The sequence below is a fragment of the Dermacentor silvarum genome, chromosome 2 (assembly GCF_013339745.2).
Source record: "Dermacentor silvarum isolate Dsil-2018 chromosome 2, BIME_Dsil_1.4, whole genome shotgun sequence".
NCBI lineage: Eukaryota > Metazoa > Arthropoda > Arachnida > Ixodida > Ixodidae > Dermacentor > Dermacentor silvarum.
Window position 1 is genome coordinate 192203008 of NC_051155.1, and position 15585 is coordinate 192218592.

Genomic DNA, 15585 nt, shown 5'->3' on the forward strand with positions numbered 1-15585 from the left:
AATACGTCGGTTGATCTTGTAGGGCCAGAAATAGCGTCGCAAACGTTTCTTACTAAGTCGGCGTATCGCGGACCAAAACAGTCCCGGGTTGGTATTCGACGTAGCGTCGTCCACGATTGTAGTGTCGGTTTTCCGTCCTTTGCTGGCTCTTGATGCGCAGGCGGGCAAGTTATTGTGCTTCTTCGGAGCTCTGCAGATAGGCGGTGACGTCGAGGAGCTCTTCGTCAGTAACGCGTGGCAGCATGGCGTCGAGAGTAGTCGTCGCATTCCTTCCGTAAACCAGCTTGAACAACGTGATCTGCGTTCTTTCTTGCCCCGTCGTGTTGTAAGCGAAGGTTACGAGGGAAGGACCGCTTCCCAGGTCGTGTGTTCCAGGTCGACGTACATGGATAACATGTCGGCGAGGGTCTTATTCAGGCGCTCTGTAAGGCCATTCGTCTGTGTGTGGTAGGCGGTTGTCCTGCAGTGACTTTCTGGCTGAGGATGGCTTGAGTAAGCTCCGCCGTAAAAGCAGTTCCTCTGTTGGTGATCAGTACTTCTGGGGCCCCATGTCGTAACAGGATGTTTTGGCGAAGAATTTCGCCACTTCGGCCTCGGTACCTTTGGGCAGGGCTTTCGTATCGGCGTAGCGGGTAGCGTAGTTGGTAGCCACGACGATCCACTTATTCCCGGATGTTGACGTCTTGAAATGGTCCCAACAAATCCATTCCGATCTGCTGGAATGGTAGGCAAGGTGGCTCGATTGGCTGCAACAGTCCCGCTGGCTTTTTTTCTGGTGTCTTCCATCGCTGGCAATGTCAGCGTGCCCTGAAGTAGGGGAAAACGTCGACGGTCAGGCACGGCCAGTAACACTACTCCTGTATCTTCGATAACGTACGGGAGGATCCGAGGTGCCAAGTGGTCGGATCCTAGTGTAGGGCGTGCAGTACCTCTGGACGCAGTGCTGAGTGCATAGCAAGAAAGTAGTTGGCACGGACTGGTGAGAAGTTCTTCTTTACGAGGAGGTAGTAGTGCAGGGAGAATGAAGACAATCCTCCCTTAAATGCCCTAGGGACAACGTCGGTGTTGGCTTCCAAGTACTCGACGAGGCTTTTTAGCTCCTGAACGGCTCATTGCTGTTCAGCGAAGTCTTCCGCCCTTATTTTTCTAGGAAAACTTCGTCATCCTCGTCATCTTTACAACGTCACTACAACGTGACATCTGCGAGAGGTACGGGGATTGATACGCCGCACCTCCACGAGTGGTGCGGTGTATCCACCAGAGGTGCGAGGATTGATACCCCGCACCTCCACCTCCACCAGAGGTCCCGTTGTAGTGATGGTGAAGAACGACGCATTGTCAAAACTGTGAGTTACAAATTTTATTCTTAATTGGGCGAACTTGTGCCCAACCATACAAGTAACACTCAAGCATAACGATAGCGGCGAGCAAAGTCGGCGATTGTCGAAAAAGCGATAACGTTTAACATTTGTTATCCTGTGAAAAGCGGTCACGGGAGAAAGATAAACAAAAAAGAAACACCTGTTAATAGCTTATTGAATTGTAATTTTCTTTTAAATACGGCATCATTTCTTTACGTCTTTCAGGGAGCTTGAAATTCTTGAACTAGCGATAGTTAGTGAGGACTGCGTGCGCTGCAGAAGGAAACTGTAAAGAAAACCGTTGTCCTAGAGTTGTGATTAAGCCGCCAAGCTTGCCGGTGAGAGATTGCCATGGAATACTCGCTCTAGCAGATATAGCAAAGGTTTGCAAAGCAATGAGATGCTACTCTGGCTGCGAGACTTTTCGGTTATTTCGATCCCGACCGAAAGGTCCCAGCCCATGCCCATACATTTCTATGGGCCCAAACTTCCGTTATTTCGATCTCAAAATTGGCTTTCGCAAATTAATTCATACTTGACGTGTCAACTTCGTTGCTATACAGTCGTGTTATGCGATGAAGCATACGTAAATTATTGCGGTGAAGCACATCAAGAATGGAAAGGGGCCACTGCCACGGGACATTGTAGACGTTTCTTAATTATACATCTTTCTTGATTACACTAATAAGCATACTGGCAGCCATTCAGAGCTGCTTCTGGCGTTGTTGTGACCATTTGAGCCCTCTTTTCGCCTTTCATGCCTGGCTCGTATAGGAGACCGTTAACGGGGATTAGGACGCCTTCCTTAATTACAAGCACGCGCACGTGCCGTACACCGAAAAGCGGAGAAAAACAATCGGTGCTTTGGGAAAGCTAGCGCAAAGGAAGGCCGTAAGATGAAAGAAATCAGAAAGTCAAGGGGACGTTTTAAGCCATCATGGGGAAGGGGAAACGTGCTACTGTTACGGGACATAGCACGTGTTCCTTAATTTGCACACACACATGCGCCGTCTCCGGTCACAGTACGCGCACCGAGACGCCTAAGTTTACCGGCAGGCCATCGGAGTTTTAGAAAGATCCCCACTCTTAAACAGTAGCACGTTTCTTCGCTTGACATGTTTCACTGCATACCACAACAGTATTGCGGCGAAGCTAACTTTAAAGCGATATACTGTCAACTGAATCGACGACGTGTTTCGGCGCCACCGGAGAATTGAACCAGTTTCGTCGGTCCTGTCAAGATCAAATTAATGGAAGTCGACTGTATAGAGTCCACGAAGAAAAATTCGACACACTTTCACCAGAAAACGTCTCACTCAACGTTAACTTCTGGTGCTGAAACATGAATTCCGCGCATGACGACGAAGGAACAACGACGCTAGAATAACGACGACTGTGTGTAAACGACGGTATGACGAAGATGAAATGACTATACGATGGAACGAGCACCACGGAATTGACGACGATTGTATCACGACTAAGGAATGACAACGATGGAATGACATCGTTGGAATGACTACAACAGAAAGACAACGATAGAACGGCCACAATACATGACATGATTGTGGATGTAAAACGACGACGCGCTGCCGTCGATTTCATGTTGACGATAACGGATCGAATAAGAATTAAATATTTTTAGCAGAGTTGCTTACGCTGCGCTGCTCTCGCTTTTCACGTGCACAGGTGGCTGCATTAATACACCGGTTTCTTGGCTTTAAGAAGTGCTATTCCAACGTCGGTAGTGTCCACGGTTGCTAAAGGTGACGGCGGTGCATTTTGGTCTCGATCACATCCCGCCAAATGTTTTCCCTAAAACTTTCTGCTGCACGCGGCCTTGGTTTGTGTGTGCTTCGTCGTGCGACCTTTTCCGCATGATTCAGGCCACAGACATAGTACGAGGATGAAAGCACCGCCGACTTCTCGTTCTGTAGGAGTGATGGCTACCGTCGCGGGATCTGCCCCTGCTGGGGATCGTCACGCTCCGAAGGAGAAGGTCGTAAGCCGTGGTCAGGCCCTGTCGCAAGGGGTGATAGATTGAAGCAGTCAATGACCCGGTTCGCGCTCGGTGAGGCAAGTGTGCTGAGGCCTGCATTAGCCAATTCTCAGGGGCGTTTCTACAAATGGAGAATCGCGGCGAGTGCCAAACGCGAATGTTAGGGCACGTCCTTATACACCCTTGTTTCGCATTCCGAACTACTAAAGTGCTCGGTAATAACTTGTTTCTGAGTGCGTGTTCTCATCTATCTCTAAAAATCAACGCATTAGGATAGGAGACTCCTATTACCAACGAGAATCGCTGTTACAGACACAAAATGCCACCACATTCGCCCCTGCATCTGGAGGTGGAAACATGTCTCGTGGCAAAGCCTAACCTGCGTCTTGCTTTTAGTTATTATTCGTTTGTTCGAGCATTTCTTGTTTCTGCTAGTCTTAATTTTAGGCGCTTTGGATTCCGAGGCAGTTATTTACTTCTAACTTTCATTATGCTTGGACCATATATTGCAGCAATATGATCGCCAACATTCTGTTTGCGTCAGCCAGCTAAGAGCCGTTGCGGCATCCGCGGTGCCGTACAATTCAATTAAGAAATGCTAAGAAGGGCCAAATAGGTGTGAAACAAGTTGGAGCTTTAATTAAAGAACGGTGGGTGGCTTATAGTATACAACATTAGAGTATATAACATACAACAGCAATATACACTTGTGTGCTGCTACCTAATGACACCAGGGCTGCTAAAGTCGAAACCTTAGCTATTTAATGAGCGAGAACAATGTAGGGACAGGAACGGTTCAATTTTCATTACTTATAACCATACAAATTCAACAAACAACGAAAAAGTGTTCCCAGTCATCTGCCCCAAAGTTCTTGTAAAGGTTCAATTATTTTCCAGTACGACATCAACGTTATTAATATACTGTCTTTATGTTAGGAACTAGGTTGACTTCTCATGGTGATGCTTTTTATGACTTATGTTCAGTAGCGATTGCTGCAAAAGTGCTCTCAGTTTTCAACGTAACTTCTACGCACTTAACTATTTCTGTTACTGATTGTCTCAAAATATTTTGTCACGTTGTAGTGTCAGTAAAAAAGCAAAAACTGGCAAACTAAGTTTAAGGGAACGAGATCCATTGTTGTTATTATTAAAGATAAATGAATGGAAGTTTATGCACAATATAGGGGAGTTAATTCACCTATTTTCGAACATGGTTTTAGTTTCTCAATATCTTACTTGGTTATTTTTTCTACCCCCTGGAGGTGGGAAAAGTGGGGTCTTTTTTTAAATGTCTCGAAGTACAAGGTTTGGGGAGAGTAGGGTTTTTTGCGCTAGGTCTACTAGATCGGTATCAAATATTCTATATTGCTGCTTATTAAAATTTATTGAAAACAAGGTCAAAAATTATTGTTAGCTTTATTATTTAAGAAAAATTATCAATCGACTAGTTATGAAGGATATTGTTGAATGGTTTTCTACAATGGACATAACCAAAATAGATGCACTTTATAATAAACTTAAATACTTGATTTCTACACATCCTTCCGCATGGGCATGTGAAATTTGTCCGGGACTGAGTCATGTTAAGTACAAAAGTTCATGTGCGCGAGTATATATTAAAAATAGCATATATTTGAAAGAAAGAGGAAATCAAGATGAAAGTTACTAAACATGCTTGTTACTATTGCAAATGATCTAATTGCATGAAATTTGTCCGAAATACAGGTCAGTTATTCCAGAAGATGTGTACAACTTCTAATTCTCCTATTACGAAGGTAGCCCCTTAAGAACACTTTTTTTTTTGCATCGGTTGCCCCGCGGCACAACGTCTTAACGGAGGTCTTAATGCCGGCCGGTTTCATAAAGATGACCATAACAGTGACCTATAAAATGCGTTGTCCATAATCCATCTTTCATGTTCTTATGCTTGATTACTGTGCAATTTCACATCTCTGAGAAAAACTTTCGCGGATTAGCTTTGTCAGGGCACGTCCAAAGTAGATGGTGGGCATCCGCTGTGGATGCAGGAGCAGAGCACTTCGGACACTGGACAATGTCTTCGTATGGTTGACCCCAAGCACAAGTGACAGCTGGTGTAAGGGCCGGCCCGGCCTGAAGTCTCCGGAGAGAGACATCCTCCACCCGAGAAAGATTGTGGCGAAGGGAGCAAAGGCGCGGGGGGAATAGGGCACGCGTGTCTTGAGCGGGGGATGGATTTTCGGTAAATGAAAACAGAGCGGGGGTCAGAGGGAAGCGAAAGAGGAGGAGTTACGGGTGTCGAGAAAGAGTGAGCAATGCGATCCGCAAGGTCATTGTTGTGGTCAATGACTATGTGCCTGCACCCAGTGGACTAACGTTCACACGTGTAGAATTGTGAATTTAATCTATCTGCTCACAAATACGCAATGTTTTCGTTACTTGTTTGAGATGCTTAACTGCGCCGAGGTTGTTAGTTATAGACGTGGGCTTCGTTGATGCTGGGCAAGTTGGTAACAGTTTCTATCGCATTGTGTATAGTCTGTAGCTCAAATAATAAGGGGTCTGAAATTTCCGTTGCATAGCTGCGAGTGGCTTGGATCACAGAGTGCACCGGACTGGAAGAGGCTATTTGTCCTCCTTTTCATTTAACCGCCGCGTCCGTGTATATCCACAGCGGACTTTCTATTCTTCTCTTAATCTTTCTCTCCCCTTTCCCTTCCCCCAGTGTAGGGTAGCCAACCGGGCTCAGTCCTGGTTAACCTCCCTGACTTTCATTAATCATTCTCTCTCTCTCTTTCTCCGGTGTCCTCGGGGAGCTAAACGAGGCATCTTGTTTACATCTGGGATAAATTAGGGGCGGTGGTATGGATAATGTGCAAGAAATTTTCCAAACTGCTGGGCTAAATGCGCAGTTTCCAGTAGAATATGCATGCAAGCGGTCCATAGCGTTATTAGTCTGTTTTACGAACGGTGAGAGAGATATATAATTTATTTGAAAGAATGTAGAGAGGTGTAAAACTTAGACGGCTGCGCTGGCGTAATTACAACTACAAATGAGGGCAAATTTTGCAAACATAGTGGGAAAAATACGTCAAGTTTATGTGCGATGGTAAATGCGTGTTACTCAAACACAGCTTCAAAAATTTTAACCATGTATTCGAGAATGTCACGCTGCTGTTATTATATAGGTTTCCCAATGTCTCAAGAGAACTTCACGTTTCAGATATTTTATACTTCGAAGAAATAGGCAGAATTTTAAGTGCAATGTGTCGTGTAGTTTTAACGTTTGAGGCTTATTTGGAAGCGTTACGAATAATTATTGAACTCTCATCTTCTTTCTCTTTACTTTTTCATGCGTGATATATTAAGCTCACCTGGTGTCCTCACTGAACTAAAGGAGGCAGCTTCGTTATGTTTGGTGACTGTAAGGACAAGGTAATGGGTTATTTGTAGGTGAAGTTCGAAATAGATGGGTAATTTGGGCTTTCGTAGTAAATCACGTATGCAAGCACTCTAGAGTGTTATGAGCGTGTCTAAAGAGCGGGAAAGAATTGAGCCCACTGCCATGGCAGAAGTATAAAAGCCGTCAAGACCAAATTTAGCGAAAATTGCATGGTAGTACGCTGGGGAAACTCTCTGTGCGATTGAAATGCTGTTGGATCAAATACAGCCTCTGGAAAAAAATCTTAATCAAGTGTTAGAACGTGTGATATGCCAGCCATCAGCTTGCTTTTAGTCCCCGTATCCCGACATTTCTGCGGGTTACAACAGGTTTATATTTCGTGGAACGGGGAGGGAGGTCATGCTAACTGCATGACCGACATGTTCAACAAACTTTTTTACGTTCCCGGTCCATTTAGAAGCGTTACAACTAACTACTTAGCCGTCATTTTCTCCCCTTATTTTTAGCTGTCATAAGAGTGCCCACTTGGTTTCAGCGATGTCCTCGGCGAACTAAACAAGACACTGTCTATATTCGGCGAAAATAAAGGGCACGCGTTATGGGCAATATATAGATAAACTTCAAAGACAGGAGACTAATTAAGGCATTTGCAGTAAATGTTGGTACAATGTCTAACGTGTTGTGACGTAACAGTGTGGCATAAAATGAAGCTGCCGTCTCAGTTCACTATTCCCACGAGCTGGTTGCGATTGGCGGTTTGCGCAACTCGCAATTGTATTCAAAGTCACTTCAACAGCTGGAGCGAGCCTACCACTTTATCGTGTTGCATGGCGAAGCTTTATTTTAGACCGCCTTCTTAGGTAACGAGCGGTTGCACAGCGATTGCATCAGGTAAGTTGAACGAACAATATGACGCCAGTTACCTCAGTCTACATGGCCCTTTTGAGAAATAGAAGCGCGGAGTTAGACTGTTATTGCGAATCCCTTAACATTCCAATATGAACTTGTGCCGTAAAGTTTGTAATTATATGGTAGGTATTTATTTTATTTAGTTTATTTAGTTTATTTATTTCTGTGTAATCTTCAACTACCGGATGATTGATTAATTACTTCTATTTTGTTTATTTGCATTTTCCATAATCGCAAGCCTTAGGTGATGTGATATTTTTTTATTTTTTATTCATTTACTTTGGTTATATTGATTTGTATTTACCCGCTATTTTTACCTTAGTTGATAATCGTATGCTCTACATTTTTATGCATGTACTAACAGGAGGTCCCCCTGACAGTTTTTACTTTGGGACCTCCTTCTGTATTACTATTACTTTGTAACTGTTTTAATGTATAATAATAAAATGATTGATGATTGATTAGTGAATTATATTTCTTTCATTTTTTTGCAAATGATGTCCAACTGGATAGATAATTAATTTGTAGTGACGTGATTCCAGTAGATATCGTAGAAATAAAAATAGTGTTCGAAGTAAAAAAACAAGGACACTGCATATTACTGCTACTTAAAGTACTGAGCAACAACGTTTCAAGAAGTATTACGACGCAATACTGAAGGTGGAATATTTCACTTTATTTTTTTCGTCATACTTCTATGTCATGTAGTTTCCATTTCTAAACTTACATTTTTTCAACCGATCACTGCCGGAAGTTACGGTCTGAAATGGCTCCATTCAATCCTGGTTCAGACGCTATGGCACACTGCTGCACGGATCGCCTCTCGCGTGTCGTGTCGTTGGCCTCGCAATTGATTGCATTCGAGACCGATTAGGGAGAAACTTCTTTTCCCATTCTTTCAACTCTCTCAACTGTTAAGCGAGAAATGTGAGGCGCGCATTGTGGCGCAGCAGATAACTTTTTTTTTTCGTGAAAAAATCATTTCACGAAAGATCTTTTTTTTTTTCGCTTATCGGGAAATGGGCGATTGGGGCATCTCAAGTGTTGCAATGTATCGAGCAACATTTATTTTTGGTAACCTAATGTTTCAATCATTTTCTGAACTACACTGTACTATATTTCAAGCATTCTCGCTCTTTCGTCTACTGTTACTCGCCTGTTTTTCTTCGATGTGTGCATCATCGGTCTCCTTCTAGGCTTCTGTGGCTGCTTAGCAAGGGCGTTCACTTCGAGCCTGATCTTCAATGCTCGCCCAGCCATCCTTAAAACGTCGGTCCGGGAGCTCTTGTTGGAGGTGGCGTCGGATAGTGAGGCTAGGGAGCCTGCAAAACAGCAGTTGCGTGTATAGGCTCCCTAAGTGAGGCGCATCTCTTCGCTGTTCCGGGGAACGTCTGCACGCGGCAGCTGGTGGGCGCTTGTCTGAAGCTCGTCGGCGCGATCTTTCCTGCGCATGCCACAGCCGCTTGACAACCACTGCGATCCGACACTGACACTCCTTTACGCGAGCGCGGCGAGTTTGTTGCGTCTCTCTTGCACTAGAGGGGCGCCACGGCCTTTCACCTGGATGTGGCTCAGCTCCGCGCGCTCGTTGCATAGAAACGTGCCTCTCGGCGTTGCTGGCGTCGCCCCCAGGAGAAGGCCAAGTCCCATGCTCAGGCCCCAGATCACGGCTGTCGTCGACGGCTCCTGGTTACAGTGAACTGGAATATAACGGACTCTAGTACACTCTACCCTGGTGCGTGGCTCTTTGGTGTTCATAGCTTTGTAGCGTTGGAAGCATGCGAGTTTCGTAGCTGAAATTCAGCGTCGTTTCCCGGGGTACAGTTGTGCGCTACAATAAACTCGGTTTGACTGAGCTCGGAGTGAACGCTGAGTTGAGCGCGAGGACTGGCGGAAGCGCGTGGGAGTTTTCTGACAGAGCCTTAGTGCGATTTCAGGACAACTCAACATGCGTCTATCGGGAAAAAAACCTTCATCGAAGGCAAAGGCCTTAACGGACAGGTTTAGATCGCACCGCCAAGGACAGCGTGAAGCGAAAAGTATCTAAGGGCATTCTAAATGACGCATACTGGGGCCATTGTCAACCACGTGCTCTTTGCATACTTAGGGACTACTTTGACTGTTTTTGTAGCACTCACCACCTTCAAGTTCTGCAGTCACCTATTTTGGTTCGTAAATCAAGTTACCTTAATATACGTTCTTTTTCTTTAACACAGATAACCGCGCAGATACACTGAGGTTCTGACTGCATAAGGTATGAGAATGGTGAGTCAGTATAGTATTTAGCCTGACGATTAGCCGTGGAGATATCATATCAACACACTTTAAGATTGTATACGCCCTACGCCGTTTCCCGCCAAAGTACTGTGCTAATGAGGCGAGCCTTTGACCGCCGTATGCCCAACGAAAGCTCTGCTCCTCCGATGGGGAGTATTGCCGGTCTCTCAAGATTTACCTAAAAGCGATTAAGTTCACTCAATCAATTAGAAACTTTCCCCAACTAAATACGACCTTGTCAAAAGTTTTGCGCCAACTCAAGATCCGTATCGACTTTCACGTACCAGGCTCGCAAAATTAAGCCTGTGCGCGCGCATGCAACATCGCGTACTATGGAGCTTTCCGAAAAGCGATACTGCAGCGAACAGTGATCAGACGTCAAGCCAGCCTGTGAAAATGTCGCCAGGCATCAAGTTTTCAAACCTCATTAATTTCCTGACCCAGTTCCATGCAACCGCGCGGCTAATCGGAAGCCATTAGCATTCGGCGTGGCGGAAAACACGCGCTACGGCCAATGCGGCGTTGGCTGCGTGCACGTCGCTGATGACCCGTTAGCGCTAGACCCTTTCTATGGCCTCGCGGTGCGTTGTTGACGGGGCGCCCTGCCGACTTGTTGATCGTTAACGCTATCAGGATTAAATTTTCCCAGGAAATAGTGCGCTAATGCAGCCCCAGCACGCGCGCCGGAACTGAAATGACGACATGGGATGACTGCCAGAAGAAATAAGGCCGTGATTTACTGAACAAATATCCAGGAGCAACATTCCTCCAGCTTCATTACACTACCTTGTGATAAAAGTTCGGGCAACGACGTTCCGTTAGATTGCCTGTTGATGAAGACCACAATCCGCCTCCACCGTGCATTCACCTCTAGCCACACAGTTAAGAACTATTGATTCACAGCGAAAATTTTCAATCGACAGGTCTGTAAAAACGTATATGATGCTGGGGAGCTATAACATAAGGTTATTCCAAACTGTTTCTTTTTATTTTTTTTTCACTAATGCAATCAGCCCTCTACGACTGGTCAAATATTTTTCGGGCTGCCTCCGCTTTGCCTGTGTGTCATGCGACGTCACGAAAGCGGCGAGAACTCCCGATCTGATATGAAGTTGGCGCACTGATTATGCATGATTAGACCAAGGAAACAAAAAAATATATATAAATTCTGATTCCGCACCTTTTTCGCCAATTAGCCATCCCCTAATGGTCAAAAGATTTCGGGCGGCCCCCACTTCGCCTTTCTGTCACGCGGCATCACAAAACCGCCAGAACTCACCACGTCAAAGCGCACATTAAAAATGCATTTATGTGCTAAACAAAACTGAACTTTTTCGGAATAGCCGGACACTGCCCCTTTCCGAAAGAAATAGGAGACGTCTGCCTACCGGTCGCTCTGGCACTGGCTACTCGGAGCTGCCGGAAAGAATGGATTTATTTGCCCATAATAACAGATTTTAATTCGCAGTCGAGCCCTTTCGGCACGTATATGACATTGCTGTTCCAAGTCTTCGTAGCTAAGGATCTGTCTTAGCGACATTTTTAACGTTCCGTTGCATGCCACCGCGATTTTCTGCCAGCCACGGCAAGCTAAGCAAGGGGAAGCGGACCAATCCTTGACGCCGGCACCACCCTCCTCATCCGGTTATCAATTTTACCTGCGCTAACTCAGCCCCACCGAAACCCTCTCTGCTTTAGCGCGCTCCTCGCCTCTTCTCAGCCAATGATATAAGAAAAACCTGTTAAAGTAGGCAATGTTATTGGCTTTGAAATCAAAATAAAATGGCCACTTATAAACGAGGAGAGCGTTTGATTGCGCTGTTCAAACAACGCTGCGGGTCACCACGCAATGCTTACAGTAGTAAGGCATGTTGTTGAGCTAGTCGGTTCATGGGTTCTGCAAAATGTTTAAACTGCGCGAAGAAGACGGGACGGGAACAGAAACATAGACGCACACACAAGGCGCAGGTGTCTGCGCTTTGTGTGTGCGTCTATGTTTCTGTTCCCGTCCCGTCTTCTTCGCGCAGTTTAAACATTTTGCAGAAGCAATGCCTCTGTCTGCAGTTAAGTAAATCTGACTTCAGGAGAGTAGAAATAGAGTAGAACAGATTGGAATAGTTTTACGTTATAGGCTCCCTGTATCCATCAAGCTACCTGGCAGCACACTGACTGAAAAGCTGCATTCATTTTGTCCTTTCACCTTCGCTTCTTTATCTTCCGCCGATGTGCATGTATCCAAAGAGCTCTGATAATGACGTCGGCAGTGCCAGCGCAACCCGTAAGGCTGATTCACACTAGGCCGACATGACACCGCTTTAGGTCTGCCGACTGTTGGCCGACAGCATTTTACTTCCTTTAAACCAATGGCCACAGCGTTCTCCGTCCTGTAAACTGCTGTCGCCAACAGTCGGCAGACCAAAATCGGTGTCGTGTCGGCCTAGTGTGAATGAGCCTTTAGGAGATCTATACACCACGCTGTCAAACTGTCTGGGACAGGGCGGGGTGGCTTCACCAAGCAGGCTGTCACTGGTATAAAAATCAAAGCTGTAGCAAGTTACACAATGAAAGCATGTTGAAATCGATGGTTTGGCGACATCTCGTCCACGTGTCTGTTTCATAGGTTAAGTAGATGAGCGTCTGATGGGCTACCCATTACTGGCGGAAGGGCATAATGGCGCGAAAAGGCCAACGACACAGTAACAAAGTAATGTTGCCGGTGTCGGCTACATGCCAAGTGGTTTGCTACTCTTGCGCAGATCTACCAGACCCTGCTCTAAAACAACTGAGTTTACTCCTCTTGTATAAAAAGTACAGCAACCATGTGCACATCTATACCGACGGATCGACTACGTCGTACAATTCTAGTGGTGCGGTGGTTATATCAACGCGAGGAATAACAGTGCGGTTCAAGACATCGCGTGTCACGACCCCTACGGCGGCAGAACTAACGGCTCTGCGTCGTGCACTGAAATTCATTGAATCTGAAAGACCTAGAAAATGGGCTGTGTTTTCTGACTCAAAACCTGCATTACAGTGCACGCAGTTAGTTCTCCGACGCGGATGCCAGGAACAGCTCACATACGGAATTATGAAACTTCACCATCACGTCCCACAAAAAGGCCACGAGGTTGTCTTTCAATGGGTACCTGTTCATTGTGGAATCGGTGGCAATGATTCCGCTGATAATGCTGCTCGCACATCCCACCAAGAAGAGCACAGTGCTCCAATTCCGCTTTCGAGGACAGACGCCGCAAGGCAGCTTCGACACCTGGCACGCAGTCTCTCACTGACCAAGTGGAACTCGCCAAACTTATGACTTACACGACTGCATCGATAAAACTCATTACTGCAACTCCGACCTCCATTCGGACTTAATTCCTCGACGTAAAGCTTCGCTTCTCTGTCGCCTTTGGTTAGGAGTTGCCTTCAAATAGGCATACTCTACATTAATTGGAGTGACCGACAGTGCAGCATGCGAGGTCTGCGGCACCGAAGAAACTATCGACCACCTGGTGTGCCACTATCCACGATATGCCTCAGAAAGACAAAAAGTTGCTAACGTGTTAGAAAAACTGGACAATAGGCCGCTTTCTGTGCAGGTACTGCTGGAACACCGCCCCCATCGCTCGTCAGCCCATAAAGCGGTGAAGGCACTATTGTGCTTCTTGAGGACGACGAGATTGTGTGAACGTATGCGACTATTAGTGCAATACCACACGCGTCAGCGAACTCACCGCTAATTTCCATCCCTCCTCTCTCTCCCTGTCGTCTTTGCGTTCCCCTTTCCCATTTCCCGGTGTAGGGTAGCCAACCTGGTTAACCTCCCTGCCTTCTGCTTTTCTCTTTCCTGCTCCTCCTTGCGCTCATTTTTATTGGTTATACGTCGCTTTTTCGATTGCAAATATGTCGGTGAACTCAATTGTGTGCGCTGCCATTGCGCTTTGTAACTAGTTATTTTCCGAAAAGCTAGAAAACCAAAATACCGACAGGTACAATTCTACAATGAATGTCCAGGTTGATGCGATTAGCATTAAGACAATGTACCGACGCACCGTATTGCCACCGGAGACACATGAAGTGGCAACCTCGCTGCCAAGCACAATACCAAATGATGGCACGTACCATTGCACCCCAGTTTAAATCACTGTACCTCAGTTGAAAATTCGTAGTATACAGAGTATCCTGCCTGCAACTTCGTTGAAATGGCTCTACAGCAAGCGGCCGCGCTCGACGCGGAGGTGTCTGTTGTGGATGGGGTGCTATCGTTCTAACAAATTTTCGCCTAATATATATATATATATATATATATATATATATATTAGGCGCAACCTTGCACCGATATCAAACGATTAGCTTACACTACATAAGTATGCTCGAAATAACCCAGCAAGCGTTTATAAAAGGAAATCCTCATCAGGTATACTTCATCGACAAACTAGAATCGCTTCAAAACAAAGCTGTTCGTTTCATTGCAAAAATGCACTCGCGAACATATAACGTAACTGAGATAAAAGCCTCACTTAACTTACCTTCTCTTGCAAATCGCAGGCGTAAAGCACTGCTGTCCTTTCTTCATCAACTTTATCATGGCCATTCAGGCATTCAGTCGACTACAGACCATTCCTTCAAAGTGCAGCCTGTTGCATACGCGCGCACTAAACAGTCTTTTTCCTCGCCGCTTCTTGTTGCTATTAGACATTGAAACGAACTTCCAGAAGATATTGCATGTCTTATCAATCATAATATATTTGTGAGCAAATTACGGAGCAAATTCTCGAGAATATTTGTATTTATTTCTTTTTGTATTTATTTCCTTTCTGATTATAAGGCTTTTTTTTTATTCAGTGCACTTGCGAAATATTATTTGTTTTCCTTTCCGGTAGTTTTAAAACACTGAACTAATATTCGCTTCAGTGTGTTTAGTGACTTGTACCTGCAAACTTAAGTACTCTTTAACATTTTATTTGGGCATTTTAACTCTCGCTGTACTGTACATTTTACGTTATCTACACCTTGTATGACAGCTTATATTGCTATGTTTACATCCATGTGTATTCACCGCCTTTTTCATTTTGGAATAATCTGTTCACTAGATTTATTGCCTTGTATCGCGCTTTTTCCCCTTTATATCGCCGTTACGTGGTTATATTGAACAATTTGCCATGTATTACATTTTATTATCGTTTATCCTCCATTCGGCGTACACCATAACACGAAGTCTGTCGACGCTAATGCTTTTAGCGTTGAATAAATATAGCGACACAACGTACTGCCACCGTAGAAACGAGCTACGCATGAGGCGTGTACTGCAGCGGGATTTCTCTCTCGTGCTTCCCTAATAACACTCGGCGCCATCTAGGGCCGCCGCCGCGAATCCTGCACGTGGCCTCCGAAATGCATGGCGCGCTGGAGCGTGCGGACGCTGAGAAACGCGTCATGCGGCAACCGGGCTCCTCTCCCGTGCCTCTTTCTGGACACGCTGCGCCACCTAGTGGCGCTACCGAGATGTTCGCGCGTGGCCTCCGAGACGAGAAGCGTGGCGCGCCGGTGCCTGCGAAGGCTGAGAATTGTTCCTTCGCTTGCCGTACACTTATAAGTGGCACATACTCAGTTGACCCAAGTTGGCGAGAGGGTCATTGAAGAGGGCCACATACCCAGTG